Source organism: Castanea sativa, chromosome 10, assembly GCF_040712315.1.
Source record: "Castanea sativa cultivar Marrone di Chiusa Pesio chromosome 10, ASM4071231v1".
Classification (NCBI taxonomy): domain Eukaryota; kingdom Viridiplantae; phylum Streptophyta; class Magnoliopsida; order Fagales; family Fagaceae; genus Castanea; species Castanea sativa.
The window spans coordinates 39,394,032-39,402,574 of record NC_134022.1 but is presented as its reverse complement, the minus strand read 5'-3'; the positions used below and the strand labels follow the sequence as shown (position 1 = coordinate 39,402,574).

General features: G+C 32.4%; 1 long non-coding RNA gene across 1 annotated transcript; it reads left to right on the top strand.

Annotated features, from left to right (window-relative positions):
• The first annotated feature begins 4,423 nt into the window (after positions 1-4,423).
• Positions 4,424-5,123, top strand: LOC142612631 (uncharacterized). The gene is made up of 2 exons (XR_012840155.1): positions 4,424-4,778; positions 4,941-5,123. It is a non-coding gene; the product is annotated as an uncharacterized LOC142612631 (long non-coding RNA).
• The last annotated feature ends 3,420 nt before the right edge of the window (positions 5,124-8,543 follow it).

Here is an 8,543-nt window from a genome sequence, read left to right as displayed (position 1 = left end):
AAGGTGCTACCTAGGATCCAATCTTTTGTGTGGCTTTGTTATCATGAAAGCATTGGGGTGAAGGAGTGCCTCAATCGAAGGGGCTTGCTTCTTGACACTCAATGCCTTCTCTGCCATACATCCAATGAGTCCATTCTTCATGCTCTTCATGACTGTAAAGTTGTTAAACATGTCTGGGACCAACTGGGTTAGAATCGGGTTAATAGTTCCTCCTTCAGCAGCAATCTTCAGGATTGATTGGAGGAGAATGGCACAAAACAGCAAAATATTGGCCATTACGCTATTCCCTGGAGTACAACTTTTCTATTTGCTATATGGCTTATTTGGAAGCACAAGAATCAAGTAGTGTTCAAGGTGCAAAGGCCAAATCCATGCCTAGCCAAGGATATTTCTCACAGAGCTTTAGAGTATAACTTCTATGCTGGCCCTCATAAGGGAGCTATCACGTAAATTTGTATACCTGTCTGTTGGAATAAACCTGCAAGTGGATGGGTAAAATTGAACACTAATGGCTCCTCACTTGGTAATCTGGGCCTAGAAGAGGGAGGGGGTCTTATTCAAGATGAGGAAGGAAACTGGATTGTAGGCTTTGCTCGCAAGATAGGAAAGACTACTAGCTTTCTTGCAAAACTTTGGGAACTTCGTGATGGGCTTAACCTATGTCTTAATCACAATTTTGTTGCAATAGAAGTAGAGTTAGATGCTAAAGCTATAGTAGACGACATTTCTAACTTGAATTACACTAATTTATTTGTCTCCCCTCTCATGGATGATTGCAGGCTTTGGGTGTCTCGAATCCCTCAGATTTGCTTTAGGCATTGTTATCGCGAAGCCAATAGGTGCGCTGATGCCCTTGCTCGTCTGGGAGGACTTCAAGCCACTGATTTTGTTATTTTTGTGAGTCCGCCTATGGACTTAGTTAAAATTTTAGATTTAAACTTTAATGGGTTGTACTTGAACAGGCTCTGCCCTGAATTATTTTGTTCTTCTTAGTTTGTTTAATGCATTCCTTTACACACACACACACACACACACAAATCAATGATCAGTATTCCTTCCTCTCATATAATAGTGAATTCTATTAATTTTTTGTTATTGATAATTTCAATAGTTACAACAAGGGAAAGAGGTTTGAATTCTAAATGTTTTCATTGAAAATGCCAAGAATTGCCAACCAATATATTCTTGTTTGCTCAACTGGTAAAGTCTCTTGTCATTGATAAGAGATCTTGGATTCGAACCATATCTATACCAAAAACCAATTGGTGTTTTAGCCTGCTGATAAGAGCATTTATTATGTAGTAGACGTTATAGATGAAATTATATTCTATTTATTAAAACAATGTCCACCAATCGAACTCCGCCTACACCAAAAATTGATTGGTATACATTATACACTACAACAAAATGTATCTTTAGCGACGAAAGTTAGTGAGGAAATATTTTTCATCGCTAAAAATACAGGTTTAGCGACGAAATATAAATTTTGTCACTAATAATGAAAAAAGTTATAACATTTAGCAATGAAAAATAATTTTCGTCACTATAGTGATATGAAAAATGGGCGGCAGCGGGGGAAACCTTGGCGCATATTTAATTAATCTATAGCGACAAAATATTTTGTCGCTAAAAGTTGAAATTTTTAGTGATGAAATAGTTCGTCACTGTAGGTATTTCTGTGGATAGTATTAGTGACGAAAATTCTTTCATCGCTATAAGGAAGAATTAACAACGAAAATTCTTTTGTCGCTATAAGGAAGAATTAGCAACAAAAAATAATCTTAACTAAAAATATTAATAGTTTTTCATTCCATTGTTTTAGCAACAAAATCAAAAGTATTCTATAGCGACGAAATTGTAATTTTGTCGCAAAAAATCTTAACAAAAATCTGGGTTCTTTAGTAACGAAATTTACTTTCGTCGCTAAAGATCTGCCGATATATATGCCATCTAGGTTCTTTAGTGACAAAAGTTATGTTCGTTGCTAAAAACATTAAACACTAATAGCTTTTGCAACGAAAAATTTTGCCATTAGCGACAGAAATAATACGTCGCTAAAGCCTTACCTATATATATATATATATATATATATTTCCTTTCCCTATTTTATTCAACCTTCAGCTGCCAAATATTAGAACCCAACCGACACAGAGAAACCCATAGGTGACCGATACAAAGAAACCCAACCGACGCCGTAGGCACTCACCAAACCGTCGCCGTTAAGCTGACCAACTGTCGCCGATAAGCTCACCAACCGTTGCTAATAAGCTCACCTACCCGTCGCCAATAAGCTCACCTATCTATCGCTGATAAGCACTAACCCGTTGCCGATAAGCACCGGACCATCGCTGATAAGCACCAGACCGTCGCCGATACGTCGATAAGCACCAAACCATCGCCAATATCACCATTTCGTCGCCGATTTCCCCATTTCGTCGCCTATTCATCATTCCGTCGCCGATCTACTAATCACCTTGTTTGGGTATTTGTTCATTTTTCTCTTTTAACTCTTTGGATTCTTTCTTTCTTTCTTTTTTCTTTTTTTGTAATCTTTGTACATATGGTTCTGAAGTCAAAGGATTCAAGTTTAAGGATCATTATTGTTTTATCAATTTGTGTTTTGATAAATTGGTCTAAGTTTTATTTATGTTTTGGATTATTGCTGTAATGGTCGAAATTCTGCTTTTTTTTTTTTAAAAAAAAAATAGTTAATACTTCATACTAATAGGCTGTGATTTTCCTTCAATAAAAAAATCTACTGGGTTTTTAGTTATGGGTCTATTTTGTTGATGGTAATTATCTAAGTGATAGTATGTCAAATATTTTTTCTTTTTTTCCCTGAGGGTCAATTTGTTTTGGTAGAAAATTTTTCACTCTGTATGTTTTAGAGGCAAAAAAAAAAAAAAAAAAAAAAAAGAGCTTTAAGAGCTCTAAAGCTATTTTCAAAACATAAATAGTGTGTCTGCAAACCCACATAAAAGATCTTAAGTGGTGCTTTAAGGCTAATTTTACTTTTCATGATATATAAATCAAGCTCTATTCATTGTAATTTGCCAAACACTCAGAACACTAAAGAGTGTTTTTTCAATTAATGCTCTATAATTCAAAACTGACATTCTATGTTTTATTAGAATTAATGTTTATGTATATATTATAATTGCTTGCAAGACTTAGTTTATTGCTTCCTGTATTTGTACTGCGTTGCCAATTTATGTTTTGCTAGAACAAAAAGGGTGAAAGCTTTATGATATATTTAATAATTCTAGCTTCATAACCAAGTGTTAATTAAACCATAATTAGATTGTGTTTTTTTATTTATGTACTGTAGAAGAAATTTAATGGTTTTTGGTTGAATGTGATTACAAGGTTAGTAATTGTTTGAGTTGCTATGGGGGAATAAAAAGAGGCTTAGATCTGTGAAAATCAAAGACCAAAGCTTAGCCAACAAATCAGACTTGTACGCTTAGCTTGATCATAGTAAGTAAAATCTATTTAAATACTTATAAAACTCTATATTTGTGATGTTTGTGATTTGTTTTGTGGTGGGTTGTTGTGTTGGAGTAAGCGGGTGGCTTGTTGTGTTGGAGCAAGCGGGTGGCTTGCATGGTGTTATAAGGTGGTTTAAATTTACATTGGGAGTGTTTTTAATTTCTTGCAAATGTGAATGGATCTTGTTGATTAGATGTGATGAATAGTACTTTAATGGATTCAAATACTTGTAAACACTATACTTGTGATGTTTGTGATTGGTTTTATGGTGGGTTGTTGTGTTGGAGCAAGCGAATAGCTTGCATGGTGTTATGAGGTGGTTTAAATTCATATTGGGAGTGTTTTTAGTTTCTTGCAAATGTGAATGGATCTTGTTGATTAGATGTGATGAATAGTATTTTAATGGATTCCAATACTTGTAAACACTATACTTGTGATGCCTGTGATTAGTTTTGTGGTGGGTTGTTGTGTTGGAGCAAGCGGGTGGCTTGCATGGGGTTATAAGATGGTTTAAATTCATATTGGAAGTGTTTTTAGTTTCTTGCAAATGTGAATGGATCTTGTTGATTAGATGTGATGAATAGTATTTTAATGGATTCCAATAATTGTAAACACTATACTTGTGATGTTTGTGATTGGTTTTGTGGTGGGTTGTTATATTGGAGCAAACGGGTGGCTTGCATGGTGTTATAAGGTGGTTTAAATTCATATTGGGAGTGTTTTTAGTTTCTTGCAAATGTGAATAGATCTTGTTGATTAGATAAGATGAATAGTACTTTAATTGGTTTCAATACTTGTAAATATTCTATACTTATGATGTTTTTGATTGGTTTTGTGGTGGGTTGAATCATTTCATCCTTTCATGTTTGTAAAGCTATAACATATGTGGTATTAATGTTGTGATTGCTTGCTTTTTTCTCTTTTAAATGATAAGAAACTATTCTCAAAGTGCAAGAAGATCATTGTCAAAATCCTAATGCAATTCCTCTTACACAAGAGAAGATCTCAAACTTGATTTTTAAGAAGAAGTCCGGTATTGTAAAAGGACTTGGCATGAGACCTTTCTCTTCTCTAGTAACCACCGCCTCATCTAGTTCCTCGGTGGAGTATATCCATCGGTTAGAAAATGAGATAATTGAGCTCAAAGAGGCAAGAGCTAAGGACGAAGAGGAGCGAGCTAGGGAGCAAGAAGATATTCAAAAGAATATTCTTAACTTTTTGAGGAGCAAGGGTTATGATGACGCTCTTACCTATGGGGGTGGTTCATCTTTAAGTTAAAACACTTATTGGTTAGTACTTTATATTTGTTTTCTACAACTTATATATTAGGAGTTGTGATTTTAATTCCTTGGTGTGGCTACTCTTAATGCATTGTTAGAAATGTTTCTTATAACATAGTTAATGTTTTTACTTTACGATTTTAACGTAGTATTGTTTTTATATTGGTGCAGATTTCTTATTGGTGGCTTTAGGGGATTTACTTTTGGCATTAGTTGAAAATATATGAGGACATCTTCGGTTAGTTCTAATTATATTATGCTACACTTTTTGTATTGTTATAAAACATCTTGAGTTATTGTATGTGTTACAAACAATTATTGTATGGAAGGAGTTTGAATTGGATTCTTGTTTTATTTTTTTACTTGTGAAATGTATGGTTCATTTTTTTTATAAATGTATTATTGAAATAAATGTGTTAATCAAATGTAAGGTTTTAATAATGTAATGACAGGTTACAAGTTAATATCAAAGTCATGAAAAAAATAAAAAACAGAAATAAGTTTTAGCGATGAATTTTTTCGTCACAAATATAGCAACAAAAAATTGTTTTAGTGATGAAATATTTCGTCACTAAATGTAGCACAATTTTGTAAGAAATGGTTTTAGTGACGAAAATTTGCATCGCTATATGTGCCTAGATTTTCTTAAAAATAGTTTTAGGGATGAACTTTTTCGTCATTATATGTACCCGAAAATAGTTTTAGTGACGAAATTATTCATCACTAAATATGATTTAATAAACTAAAGTGTTTTTAGTGATGAAATATTTTCGTCACTGAATAGTGTTTTAGCGAGGAAAACATTTAGTGACGAAACATTTTCATCGCTAAAAGTTTTTTCTTTTTAAAACAAATCGGACTTTTAGTGATGAAATTTTTCGTCGCTAGGACTTTTAGTGACGGGGTTTCAACGACGAAATGAGTTTCATCGCTAAAAGTCCGATTTTTTCACTAAAGGTCCTTAGTGACCGAAAACTGGACTTTTAGTGATGAATTTTTTCGTCACTGAAAGTACATTTTGTTGTAGTGATTGGTGAATTCTATTCTATTTATATGAAAAAAAAAAAAAAAGATGTCAATCAATTGAGCTATAGAGCCTTGTCATTTGAAGACAATGGGTTTGACTTAATCTTTTAATCATCAAAACCCATTTAAATGTCTTAAAAATTATATAACTGAATTGTACTTAAAAAAATTATCTTAACAACTAAAAAATCACTTACTATTTTGACAATATAGTTTTATTTTTATCTTAAAAAGAACCTATTAAAAAGAAACCTCATAGTAATCAACAATAGAAATACTGAAATAGGTTCCTCATCATTTCAAGTCACCTAAAATGAAGAGAGTATATTTCACCTTTGTGATTTTTTAACAATATTTATTTATTAGATCTATAAAGTATTTAATGTTTTTTAATTTCTATAAGAACGATTAATTTGTATATTTATTTATTATGAGAGAGATTTTTTCTCCACTTAAATCATGTCCTTTTAGGCCCCCATATAAGCTTTTATGAGTAAATGACCAAAGTGATATTCATGAATAGTAAAAAAATAATAATAATAAGTTGGCTTATAAGTACTTCCCAAATCTACTTTGTAAACAAAAACAGGAAAAAAAAGTCAATTAACTAATGAACGAACTAAACTAACAAGATTTTAGAAGAAAATAGTAATAATAGTTTCCATTGTAGCTCACCACCGACCTATTTACTCAAAAAAAATTCAATTTTCTCATATAAATACCAGTACCTAATGGCGAATTTTCATTTTCCCAAATGATAGCAAATGAATGAATCATTCAAATTTCACATCCTCCTCCTCCTATTGGCGATTCTTTTGCCAACTCATTCTAATGGAGAGTCATTGACGTTCGTGACGGTCTACAAAGAAGGCGGTGCTCCCACTATCTTTCAATCCCCAAAATGCCCCTACTAGAAGCTCTCGAATTACGCTTCCACCACCACCACCATAACCACTACCACAACCACCAATCCTTGCCAATTGGCGATACTTCAAGGTTGCCGAAAGTCCCAATTGAGGATTGCACTATTTATGCCCTTGATATTCACATCCCTTTTCCTGGCTTCTCTCTGGATTTTTTGTTGTTAATTGCATTAATACCATTGTATTTAGCATAAATTGCAGCAAACACCACTAAGTACTTCCATTTTGTTTCCTTTTAGGCCAATTTTGGTTGCTTGCTCAGAATTTTCAATGCCTAAAGACTTTTTGAGAGTTAATTGAAGCTACAAGAAATAGATTATGTTTATTGTGGATATAGTTAGATCTTGAATTTTAAGAAACATTATTTATATAAGAAAATTATAATTTTTAATTGTTTAATGAAAGTAGTTGATTAAAACAATTAAATACCACATAGAGGTGTGTTTAGAAATATTGAAAATTATTGAAGTGACGGTTAAGTGATTATATATATTATATTTTATCATCTTAAATTTTTGGAACCATTGGTAATTTAACATAGTATTTGAGTTTGTAATCTTGATAAATAATGCAGCAGACACAATAAATTTTACAACAGTTGAGTTGACAACTTATTACTAATTATCATCTTGGCCAACTATTGATATCGCTTTTTAAATTATAAATAACAACTTGTCACATTAGCAGTTGTAAGCCAATTTATATCATATATGAAGAAGAATAAATTATTTCATGGAAAACTCGAGATCCCATTATTATTCTTCTTTTTTCCTAAATAATTGACCCTAAGACTCCAATTTTTGAATTGTTTTAATGATGGAGTGTCAAGTACTGTTTCCTAATAAGTCCATCATGGTTGCAAGGTTTGCTTACCATACATTATGCATGAAATCTAAAGCTTTATGGTGTAAAACCTTGATGAGAATTTTGAAACGAAAGTATGGAACACACATCAGTAACTTAAAATTCAAGTCCTATAAGTCAGACATCAGGAGGTTCATGACATTCGAATTGTTTCCTTTGATATTCTTTACCAGAAGAGCAAGAAGAATAAAGAGGTAAAACATATATATGCTAAGTTAGCCGCTTACTCCATATGAAGTGAATTTTTAGGAATAAAAAATACAAAACTGACCCAAAGAAAATAATTTCTTTGAGTTTATAGATTAAGGGGAGAATAAGATCTTTCACTTTGTTCACGTGGGTATAACCGACTTTCTTTTTCCTAAGAACTTCTACCTCACCTTGAGTTCGTCAAAAGAAAGGTTTAATACATTGGACAAGGATTCATTATCTTCGTATAATATAATATGGATTGCATGTAATAATATCTAGTTGTTTTTTGCAAGAATTTGAGACGAGACCTTTATGAGAATTTCGAAACATAACGTGGAACACGCAGCAAGTTAAGATTCAAGTCTTATGAGCACAATCTTGGCGGACAATATTATATTTCATTCTAACAAGATGATTCATGACAGTCCTAATTAATTACTTCCTTTGAGGTGCTTTACTTGAACTTGAAGAGTAGAAAGAATAAAGAGCTAAAACAGATGCTAAGTTATCATAATTTATAAAAGTGAAGTTATTATACCATATTGTACCAAAAAAAAAAAATCACTAACCAAAGAAAATAACTATTATATTGTGATTACGTTCCGGGTAGGGTAAGATCTTTCATTTTGCTAGCTAGGATAATTCATATGTAATATGGGATGCATGTAATTTCACATTGTATAGTGCGGAGCCTTGATCAAAATGTATTATCATACATAACGATAACATGAAAATTAAGCACACTTACATACCCAGTTATCTACTACAA